Genomic DNA, 12,206 nt, shown 5'->3' with positions numbered 1-12,206 from the left:
GGGATCTGCTCCGGGCAGCAGGAGATCAGAATTCGGCCGTGTCGCAGTCGCGCAACAGAATTCACAGTCGATCCGTCGCTGCGAATACGGTTCAGTCGGCTCACAGCCCCAGATCGCCTCCGCGGCGTGAAGGGCGCGAGAATCGGCGAGACCAATATGGTGACCGACTCGACCGAGATGATAGGCGTCGAGTGCCCAATTCCCCTCCGAGGGGTGGGTCTTACGCTCCTCGGCAGCAAGATGACAGACGTCAGCTCAGTGCGGGGCGAAGAGTTCCAGTCGACCCCAGAGAACCAGGCTTCGACGCGCGATCCATTATCGTGCAAGGCTTGGTCGACCGGAACAGAGCCCATCGAGGTGGACTCGACAGAGATGCGCCCACAAGCAGTCGAGTGCATGTTTCTGGTCCTGAATGTTTCAGCAGAGCTATCAGAGCCGCAGTTATCCCTCCCAATTTCAGGTTGGCAACAGGAGTCAGCAAGTTCACTGGTGAGTCTAAGCCTGAAACTTGGCTTGAGGACTACCGAGTGGCGGTTCAGATTGGTGGTGGGAACGACGAGGTGGCCATGAAGCATTTGCCCCTCATGCTGGAAGGTTCTGCCAGGGCATGGTTGACTCAATTACCTCCTAGCAGCATTTACACTTGGGAAGATCTGTCCCGAGTGTTCATCAGAACGTTTGAAGGAACTTGCAAGCGACCGGCTGGATTGACGGAGCTGCAAGTCTGCGTGCAGAAGACCAATGAGACTCTCAGGGAGTATATTCAGAGATGGATCACTTTGCACCATACTGTGGAGAATGTGTCTGATCATCAGGCAGTCTGCGCCTTTAAGGATGGTGTCAAGAACAGAGAATTGAGTTTGAAATTTGGTCGAACCGGTGACATGACCTTGAGTCGGATGATGGAGATTGCTACCAAGTACGCCAACGGCGAAGAAGAAGACCGACTCCGAAGCGGCAAGCACAAGCCGAGTCAGTCGGAAAAGGGAAACACCAGTCGGAAACAGAAGCGGAAGGCTGAACCGGCAGCTCCTGGAGAGGCTCTGGCCGTGACTCAGGGAAAGTTTAAAGGGAAACCAAAAGGATCCTGGAACCCTAAGAAGGTAAAGGATAAAGAAGGGAACGACGTGATGGATATGCCGTGTCACATCCACACGAAGAAAGACGAAGAGGGGAATATCATCTACCCGAAGCATACCACTCGCCAATGTCGACTCCTGATCCAGCAGTTTCAGGGAAAACAGTCTAAAGACAAGGAGAAGGAGTCGGACAAGGTCGAAGACAAGGAGGACAGTGAGGAAGGATATCCGCATATCAACTCCACTCTGATGATCTTTGCAGATGTGGAAAGCAAGAGTCGATTGAAAGTCATTAACCGAGAGGTGAACATGGTCGCCCCAGCAAAAGCAAATTATCTGAGATGGTCCCAAACACCCATCACATTCGACCAATCTGATCACCCGACTCATATTGCCACCCCTGGGAGGCAAGCTTTGGTGGTCGATCCAGTTGTCGAAGGCACTCGACTGACAAAAGTGCTGATGGACGGTGGTAGTGGGCTGAATTTGTTGTATGCAGACACGCTGAAAGGAATGGGCATTCCGATGTCCCGACTGAGCACCAGTAACATGAGCTTTCATGGAGTTATACCAGGGAAGAAAGCCGAGTCACTCGGCCAAATAGCTCTGGACGTGGTGTTTGGTGATTCGAAACATTTTCGCAAAGAGAAGTTGACGTTTGAGGTCGTGGATTTTCAGAGTGCATATCATGCCATTTTGGGGAGACCAGCTTATGCACGGTTCATGGCTCGACCATGTTACGTGTACCTCAAATTGAAGATGCCCGGCCCCAAAGGAGTGATCACTGTCACCGGTGATCGGAAAAAGGCAGAAGAGTGCTTTCAGAAGGGCTCAAAGATTGCCGATTCCCAGGTGACAGCGGTCGAGTTCGAAGAATACAAGCAAAACGCAGATCCGAGTGATTTGCTGCGATCCAAGAAACCCGCCACAGAATCTGCATTTCAGTCGTCCGGTGAGACAAAGCCTGTTCACATTCACCCGACCGACCCCGATGCAGCTCCGACCCACATCTCCACAACACTCGACCCGAAATAGGAAGAAGCGCTCATCCAGTTCCTCCGTGAGAACTGGGACATTTTTGCATGGAAGCCCGCTGACATGCCAGGTGTTCCCAGGGGACTGGCTGAGCATCGCCTAAGAGTCGACTCATCTGCAAAACCAGTCAAAGAGCATCTTCGGCGGTCCGCCGTCCAGAAGAGAAAAGCCATTGGTGAGGAAGTGGCTCGACTGTTGGCGGCAGGATTTATCCGAGAGATATACCACTCCGAGTGGCTCGCTAATGTCGTCATGGTTCCTAAGAAGGACAAATCGCTCCGAATGTGCATTGATTTCAAGCACATCAACCGGGCCTGCCCGAAAGATCATTTTCCTCTCCCTCGCATAGATCAAATTGTTGACTCGACCGCGGGATGCGAGAGACTGTCTTTTCTAGACGCCTACTCCGGGTACCACCAGATCCGTCTGTACGGACCCGACGAGGTAAAAACAGCTTTCATCACTCCATTCGGGTGCTTCTGCTATATCACCATGCCATTCGGCCTCAAGAATGCCGGAGCCACATTTATGCGAATGATTCAGAAGTGTCTTCTCACTCAAATCAGTCGGAATGTGGAAGCGTATATGGATGATATCGTCGTCAAGTCACGAAAAGGTTCCGACCTGCTCGCTGACCTCGCCGAAACATTTGCCAACCTCAGAAGGTATGATATCAAGCTCAATCCATCAAAGTGCACATTTGGAGTTCCTGGTGGCAAGTTACTCGGTTTTCTCGTTTCCGAGCGAGGAATCGACGCTAATCCAGAGAAGATCGGCACTATTCTCCGAATGAAACGCCCTGTGCGAGTGCACGATGTCCAGAAGCTTACTGGATGCTTGGCCGCATTAAGTCGATTCATCTCACGACTCGGTGAAAAGGCATTGCCTCTTTACCGACTGATGAAGAAGGCAGACAAGTTCGAGTGGACTCCAGAAGCTGATGCAGCGTTTGCCGAGCTAAAAGCTCTGCTCTCCACCCAGCCGGTGCTTGCTGCTCCAATCAGCAAAGAGCCTCTGTTGCTCTATATCGCAGCCACAGGACAAGTCGTCAGTACTGTGCTTACGGTCGAGCGGGAAGAAGAAGGAAAAGCTCTCAAAGTTCAGCGCCCAGTGTATTATTTGTCTGAAGTCTTGACTCCATCCAAGCAGAGATATCCTCATTATCAGAAGCTTGTGTATGGAATATACATGACCACAAAGAAGGTTGCTCATTATTTCTCTGATCATTCCATCACAGTCGTCAGCGACGCTCCACTATCAGAGATTTTGCACAACAGAGATGCAACTGGTCGAGTGGCTAAATGGGCGATTGAACTTCTTCCCCTTGATATCAAGTTTGAGGCAAAGAAAGCCATTAAGTCCCAGGCAATAGCAGATTTCCTCGCCGAGTGGATTGAACAGCAACAGCCGACTGAAGTTCACTCGGAGCATTGGACCATGTTCTTTGATGGCTCTAAGATGTTGAATGGTTCCGGTGCTGGGGTTGTCCTGGTTTCCCCCAGAGGAGATAAGCTCAGATATGTGCTCCAGATTCACTTTGATTCCTCCAACAATGAGGCAGAATATGAGGCCCTCTTATACGGATTGCGCATGGCCATTTCACTCGGCGTCCGTCGCCTGATGGTCTATGGCGACTCGGATTTAGTGGTCAACCAAGTGATGAAGGAGTGGGACGTGAGAAGCCCAGCCATGACTGGATACTGCAGTGCAGTGAGGAAGCTGGAAAAGAAGTTCGAGGGGTTGGAGCTCCATCATATACCCCGACTGAAAAATCAAGCAGCTGATGATCTAGCAAAGATAGGTTCCAAGAGAGAAGCCATTCCGAGTGGTGTGTTCTTGGAGCATATACACACTCCGTCAGTCAAAGAAGATCCTTTCACCGAAGAAGCTCCACAGCCCAAGAGTGCCACAGATCCGACTGAGGTTGAAGTCCCAGCAGTGGTCGACTTGGTCATGGAGGTCTTGGTGGTCATTCCCGACTGGACAGTTCCATATATCGCGTATATCCTGAGAAAAGAGCTCCCGGAGGATGAGGAAGAGGCTCGACAGATCGTCCGTCGATCTAAGGCCTTTACCGTAATCAAAGGACAATTATACAGAGAAAGCGCGACTGGAGTTGGTCAGAAGTGCATAACACCAGAAGAAGGTCGAATCATCCTCAATGATATCCACTCGGGAACCTGTGGTCATCATGCGTCCTCTCGGACCATCGTGGCCAAAGCATACCGAGCCGGATTTTACTGGCCAAAGGCGAATGAGATGGCAAAGGAAATAGTGGATAAGTGCGAGGGATGTCAGTTCTACTCGAATATGTCGCACAAGCCTGCATCGGCTCTGAAGACCATCCCACTCGTCTGGCCTTTCGCAGTATGGGGGTTGGACATGGTCGGTCCTTTGAGAACAGGGCGAAGTGGCTTCACGCATGTACTGGTGGCAGTCGACAAATTCACCAAGTGGATTGAGGCTAAACCAATCAAGAACCTTGACGCCGGTGCTGCTGTTAGCTTCATCAGGGAACTAATATTCAGATATGGAGTCCCGCACAGCATCATTACGGATAATGGGTCGAACTTTGACTCGGAGGAATTCAGAGATTTCTGTAACTCTCAAGGCACACGAGTCGACTACGCTTCAGTCGCTCATCCGCAGTCGAATGGACAAGCAGAGCGAGCCAATGGCCTGATTCTCAAGGGATTGAAACCCCGACTGATGCGTGATCTCAAGCATGCAGCTGGAGCTTGGGTCGACGAACTTCCCTCGGTGCTTTGGGGACTGCGGACCACACCTAATCGGTCGACCGGAAGAACCCATTCTTCTTGGTCTACGGAGCTGAAGCAGTCTTGCCGAGTGATCTTCTCCACAATGCTCCTCGAGTTGAAATCTACAACGAAGCAGAAGCTGAACAAGCGCGGCAGGACGCAGTCGACCTTTTAGAGGAAGAAAGGGAGATGGCTCTGATCCGGTCGACCATCTACCAACAAGATTTGCGTCGTTTCCACGCCAGAAATGTGAGGGGTCGAGCCTTCCAGGAAGGAGATTTAGTTCTCCGAGTGGATCAGAAGAAACAACACAAGCTTGCTCCTTCTTGGGAAGGACCCTTCATCGTCACCAAAGTTCTCCACAACGGGGCGTACCGTCTTTACAACGTCGAACATAATATCGACGAGCCCCGAGCTTGGAACGCGGAACTACTCCGCCCATTTTACACTTAAGTTTTATCACTCGGATGAGTTGCAATAAAGTACTTCTGTAGTTCATGGACCTCAAAATAATAGTGTCATAGTTCCTCCATAATTTTTGTCACTTTTTATTTTGTCCAATAAAATTTCCCCTCAGTGGGTGACTTCGCCGCGAATCCGTTTCGCCTAAGTTTGTAAAAATCCTCCGGGTGGTGAGTCAGACTCCCACTCGGAGGCTTAGCTGCGAATCCGTTTCGCCTAAGATTAAATAAAATCCTACCGAGTGGTAAGCCAGACTTCCACTCGGAGGCTTAGCTGCAGTCCAAGTACTCGCCTAAGTTATGAAAATCCTACCGAGTGGTGAGCCAGACTCCCACTCGGAGGCTTAGCCGCGAATCCGTTTCGCCTAAGTTTGTAAAAATCCTCCGGGTGGTGAGCCAGACTCCCACTCGGAGGCTTAGCTGCGAATCCGTTTCGCCTAAGATTAAATAAAATCCTACCGAGTGGTAAGCCAGACTTCCACTCGGAGGCTTAGCTGCATTCCAAGTGCTCGCCTAAGTTGTCAAAAATCCTACCGAGTGAAGAGCAAACCTCTCACTCGGGGCTTAGCTGCAGCCCAGTGCTCGCCTAAGTTGTCAAAATCCTACGGTGAAGAGCAACCTCACCGGGGCTAGCTGCAGCCAGTGCTCGCCTAAGTATCAGAAATCCTACCGAGTGAAGAGCAAACCTCTCACTCGGGGGCTTAGCTGCAGCCCAGTGCTCGCCTAAGTTATCAAAATCCTACCGAGTGAAGAGCAAACCTCTCACTCGGGGCTTAGCTGCAGCCCAGTGCTCGCCTAAGTTATCAGAAATCCTACCGAGTGAAGAGCAAACCTCTCACTCGGGGGCTTAGCTGCAGCCCAGTGCTCGCCTAAGTTATCAGAAATCCTACCGAGTGAAGAGCAAACCTCTCACTCGGAGGCTTAGCTGCAGTCCAAGTACTCGCCTAAGTTATCAGAAATCCTACCGAGTGAAGAGCAAACCTCTCACTCGGAGGCTTAGCTGCAGTCCCAGTACTCGCCTAAGTTATCAAAATCCTACCGAGTGAAGAGCAAACCTCTCACTCGGGGGCTTAGCTGCAGTCCAGCGCTCGCCTAAGTTATCAGAAATCCTACCGAGTGAAGAGCAAACCTCTCACTCGGGGGCTTAGCTGCAGCCCAGCGCTCGCCTAAGTTATCAGAAATCCTACCGAGTGAAGAGCAAACCTCTCACTCGGGGGCTTAGCTGCAGCCCAGTGCTCGCCTAAGATATAGAAATCCTACCGAGTGAAAAGCAAACCTCTCACTCGGGAGGCTTAGCTGCAGCCCAGCGCTCACCTAAGTGGACTAAGGAATAAGTCGATTGCAGTAAGCGCCCTGCTTTGAACCTGCAAAAGACATTTCGAGCCAAAAGCAATCATATTCAAACACCAAATTCAAGTTCGGATCGATACCTAAAGGAACCGAAAGTGCTCAGGCGCTAAGCCCGTTAAGGTTTATCGGTTACAACTCCACTCGGCATACCGAGGCAAATTTAAAGCGTCGAGCTTAGAAGAAGTTTTTTACCCCTCCTGTGGAGGGCTGGAAGGTGCAACAAACTCATCAAGATCAATTCCATCTGCGATCCGAGTGGCAGCCGCAAGGAAAGTTTCCATAAAGGACCTGAAGTCATGTTTCTTGGTGTTGGCTACCCGGAGGGTCGCCAGCTTGTCTTCTCGCGCATATTTGCAGTGGACTCGGGCCAAACACAGAGCAACATCTGCACCGCACCGAGCCGAGGACTTTTTCCACTCCTGCACTCGACCAGGGATCGTGTTCAAGCGAGCCATCAGCGACTCGAGGTCGTTCTGAAGTGTCTCCCCCGGCCAGAGCGTCGAGTCGATGCGAGATGTGGAGACCTTCAGCCTTGCAAGATAGTCCACGACAGCTGCAACACGGGACTCCAGTCGGAAAACATTCATGGCAACTTTGTCGTCCATCAGAGAATTGACGGGGTCAAGGTTTGGTTCCAGCCGGCTAGTTTCTTCTTCAAAGTTTTGACAAAATTCTGCAAGGACGATCACCGAGTCAAGGCGATGGTCGAATGGAAAAACCATGGTTGGAAATGATCGCCGAGCATAGAGATTTACCTTCAAGCATAAGAAACAGCTTCTAGGCAAGACCATTCAGGAAGGCCTCCAGATCTTTTTTCTTCCCAAGAGCAGCTTTCAAATTGGCATTTTCTTGCTCAAGCTTGGCGACTGAAGCTAACTTCTCATCAACAAGCTTGATCTTCTCAGCTAGTTCAAGGTCCTTCTTCCGTTGGGCCTCCCTCACCTTACCTGCAAGTTACAGCAAGATCAGATTTTGAAACAAATAAAGGGAAAAAGCAGTCGTCAAGGTCTCACCAAACATACCTTCGGTCTCCTCCTTTGCCTTCGTCAGATTCTCCTGAACCAGCTTCAAATTCAGCTCGAGCTGAATGTGCTTGTTTTCCAGCTCAGAGTAGCGAGCCACAAGATCATAGGAGTTATGCGAAGAACCAATCGACTAAATGTCAAATATAATTCACTTCTGAGTGAAAAAGGAAAAATCACGCGTTTCTAAGACTATAGCCGAATACAAGCATTCGACCTTAGCCATGGGGACTACACCCAGTGGGTGCACTCAGCGTGCCCCCACTAATCCTATTGAAGACAGAGTCGACCAGTCGACCGGTTTGCGAAATCCAGTCGCCTTAGTCGAATGACGGAAAGACTGAAATTATAAAGCCTAAGGCCGATTGCCGGCAGTCGACCTTAGCCTTGGGGACTACACCCAGCGGGTGCACTCAGCGTGCCCCCGCTAACACGGAGTTTAACTCGACACACCCACTGGGTGACTACTATAAATTCTGGAAAGAAAAGTTTCTGATAGCATATCCTAACAGAACAAATGGTGGTCGACTGACCTGAACATTGCGTTGGAGGGCGGAACTGGCGTCATAAGCTGCCTGGCTCGCATCCCGGATGGTCTTCAACTGCTCCATCATGATCCCTGCCTGGCGTATTGCCTCCTTCGCTGCGCCAGCTTGGTCCTCTGGGACGTGGTGCGTCGTGAAGAGGGAGGGTTGCGGAGCACTCGTCAGTGGATCTGCGAAGGACACGGTGTGTCGAGTGGTGTTCTCCTCCTCCGCGACCAGAGCCTCAGGCACCGTCACATCCTGGGTCACCCTGCTGGCAGACGCTTTCCTACTCCTTCTGTACTTCAGCGGTTCCTCATCTTCATCATCATCAGGGAGAGTGATTACAACATTGGATGGAGCTACAGAAAAGAATCGGGATTAGACCATGAGTCAGTCGACTAAAGACAGTGTTAAGAGTATAGTACCAGGTTTTGAGGTTGTTGCGTCCTCCATCTCATGGTCGTCAGCCCGGGCCGAGGTCTCAGAAGTAGCAGCACTGCAACTCCAAAGAGTCAGTCGACTAACTCCAGCGCCAACCAGAGATAAAGTTCACACAAAACAAGAAGACTTAAGCAACATGATTACCCTGATATGGTGGGGATGGACACCTTCATCTTCGACAGGTGCTTGGTCGGCTTCGACGGGGCCGCCCTGGGCTGCTTCGGCGCCTTTTCAGTCGGCGCCGGAGAGGTGGTCCGAGGGCGCTTGGTCGACTGTGTAACAGTCGCAACCCCCTCGCCGCGTTTGGTCGCAGGGTCATGGACAAGTTTCGACCACCTTTCCGAGCGCGGTGGTGCGACCTCCTCCTCCTCCTCCTCTTCCTCGTCCTCATCGTCATCATCGTCATCGTCATCGTCATCATCATCGGCCTCAGCGGCGTCCGAGTCCCACTCCTCCTCCTGGCTCTCGCCCCCGCTCGCTTCTCCCTCCTCAGTCGGAGCCTGCGCTCCGTTGGGCATCGAGTACAGTTCGGTGAGGGCCTGATAAACAACAAGACAAAGATCAGTCGACCGATCGGCAGAGAAAACAGAAATAAATACGATGAGAATACAATGAGAAGTGGAGCAGACATACCTTGTTTGGGTCACTGTGGCAGTCGAGTGGAGGAATCCTTCTGGCTCCGCGAGGGTTATCCTTGTTCCCAGTAACAGCGGCCATCCACCTTTCCAGAGTGGCATCGTCGACTGTTTCTGGGTTGACCCGAGTCACATCCTCAGTCCCGCAGTACAGCCACATGCAATGGCTCCGGAACTGAAGGGGCTGGATACGGCGCCTAAGGAAAACCTCCAAGAGATCCATACCCGTCACTCCCTCCCGAACCAACTGGACTACACGCTCCATCAGCATCTTCACGTCAGCTTTCTCCTCCGGAATCAACTTCAGAGAGGAGGGCTTGTTCACTCGGTCCATGGTAAATTGAGGGAGTCCACTCGACTGCCCCGGCGTCGACTCATCCTGGCAGTAGAACCAGGCCGACTGCCAGCCTCTAACTGACTCGGGAAATGTCATGGCTGGGAAGGTGCTCTTGTTCCTCACCTGGATCCCCAGACCTCCACACATTTGGACCACTCGGGTTCTTTCGTCGCCTGGGCTCGCCTTCTTCACGGTTTGAGAGCGACATGTGAATATGTGCTTGAACAAGCCCCAATGCGGTCGACAGCCCAGAAAACTCTCACACATAGACACAAACGCAGCAAGATAGGCGATAGAATTCGGGGTGAAGTGGTGGAGTTGCGCTCCAAAGAAGTTCAAGAAACCACGGAAGAAAATGCTCGGCGGCAAAGAGAATCCGCGGTCGACATGGGTAGCCAGAAGCACGCACTCACCCTCTTCCGGCTGGGGCTGCCACTCTTTCCCCGGAAGCCTCGCAGCTCCATGGGGGATCAGACCCTCGTTGGCCATGTCGAGGAGATACTTCTCCGTGATGGTCGACTGGATCCAATCTCCCTGGACCCAGCCTTTCGGCAGGCGGGATCTAGACGAAGACCCGCCGCGGCTGGTGGATCTCCCCTTCGCCTTCTCCGTCGCCGACGCCTTCTTCGCGCGTTCCAACGCTGCCGTCTTCTCCTTGACCATGGCTACCGGAGAAGCGCGTGAGAAGTTGGGTGGAGGTGAGAGTGAGCGCGTTGGGCGGAGACGAAGGGAGCAGAGAGAGAGAATGCTGAGGCACTGTTCAAAAAACCCTCACCGGGCGCATTTATAGGATCCCTTCCGAGTGGATGACAGGTGGGCCTGGTCGATCTAATCATATCCTGGAACTGTTACGCGGGCGGGATACATGGCGAAGAAAGTGGCGCGGGAATCGAGGCGTCTATGTCCTGTCCCATCCGAACGCCGCGGTCCGCTCCGCTTCGCGCGTTTCCCCAAAATTCGCATCCCGCGGAATCCGCGAACGGCAGATCGGTCTGTCAGGCGCGGGATTTCCTGCGATCCGTCGCTCGGAAATCGACGAAGCCCGAAAGATCACTCAACGAAAGAAAAGAATGGATCGAGTCGACTGAAGACAAGTTGCTCACTATCAACGAAGAGATTCTCTGGTTCAGAACAACGCACGACCAGTGTGCAAAGGTTAATCGGAAACAGCATCAACTCCTCCGTCACTCAAAGCCTCAATCCATTCGGGGGCTAATGATGGGGTCATGTACCTAGGGTAGGGTCACAGACCTGATCTAAGTACCCTGCCCAAGGACACCCTTAGAAGAGGTCACCTTCCAGTCGACCAACAAGGGACTCACTCGACTGACTTGAAGGACTCGACCACGAAGACTCACTCGACTACTAGGAGGTCAAAAGGCTCTCTGTACAAGCCTGCCTGTAGTTAAGTAGACTTTATGATAGTAAAGACACTTTATGTGGGGCGTTACCTGTAACGCCCCGGACTTAATACACCTTAACCCCTTCATTACGTGGGCTGGCTGGGGTCCTGGCGCACTCTATATAAGCCACCCCCCTCCACAGGCAGAAGGGTTCGGCACCTTGTAATCCATATACACATAATCCACTCGACCGCCTCCGGGCTCCGAGACGTAGGGATTTACTTCCTTCGAGAAGGGCCTGAACTCGTACATCTCTTGTGTTTACAACCTCTCCATAGCTAGGACCTTGCCTCTCCATACCTACCCCCCACTCTACTGTCAGACTTAGAACCACGACAGGCATCCGATAAGGTCTCTTTGATATTGGCCCGGTCCCTGGCAAAAGCTCAATCAAAAACTCAATGTCTCTATTTGGTGGCATGCCTGGCAACTCCTCCGGAAATACGTCGGGGTAATCCTTCAATACTGATACTTCCTCATGTAAAACTCCTGATAAGGAATTCACTTGAGTCCTCTTTGGCACATGTCAGGATACATACTTGATCCTTCTTCCTTCTGGGGTGGTGAGCATAATTTACTTACTGGCGCAATCGATGTTTCCTCCATACATCGATAACCAATCCATACCCAATATCACATCCAACCCTTGCGACTCCATAATTATCAGATCCGAGGGGAAAACATGCCTACCTATGGTCAATGGCATCTAAAAACATCCTTGACTTGCCATATGCTCCGCTCCTGGTGAGTTTACTAACATGGGTGTCCTAAGAACTTTGGTGGGCAACTTATACCTATCCACAAATCCCCTTGATATGTATGAATGCGATGCACCAGTATCAAAAAGAACGATTGCAGTAAATGACTTCACCAAAAAATTACCTATAATTGCATCTGGCTGCTCTTCAACCTCCTCCATACTAACATGGTTCACTTGTCCCCTGTTGAAAGGGTCGGGCTTCTTCCTAGAGCTTCCATTGCCATTTCCATTCTTTGCTTCAGAACACTCGGTGGCGTAGTGTCCATTCTTCCCGCACTTGAAACAAGTAATGTGACTTAGATCCTTCTTGGTGGTCGTTGCTGGGTTAGAACGGTTCTGGCTGTTGCTTCCTCCATTCCCATTCCCATTCTTGGGACCGCCATGGTTATGCGAACTT

Source organism: Triticum aestivum, chromosome 4B, assembly GCF_018294505.1.
Source record: "Triticum aestivum cultivar Chinese Spring chromosome 4B, IWGSC CS RefSeq v2.1, whole genome shotgun sequence".
Lineage (NCBI taxonomy): Eukaryota > Viridiplantae > Streptophyta > Magnoliopsida > Poales > Poaceae > Triticum > Triticum aestivum.
This window is presented reverse-complemented; position numbering follows the sequence as displayed.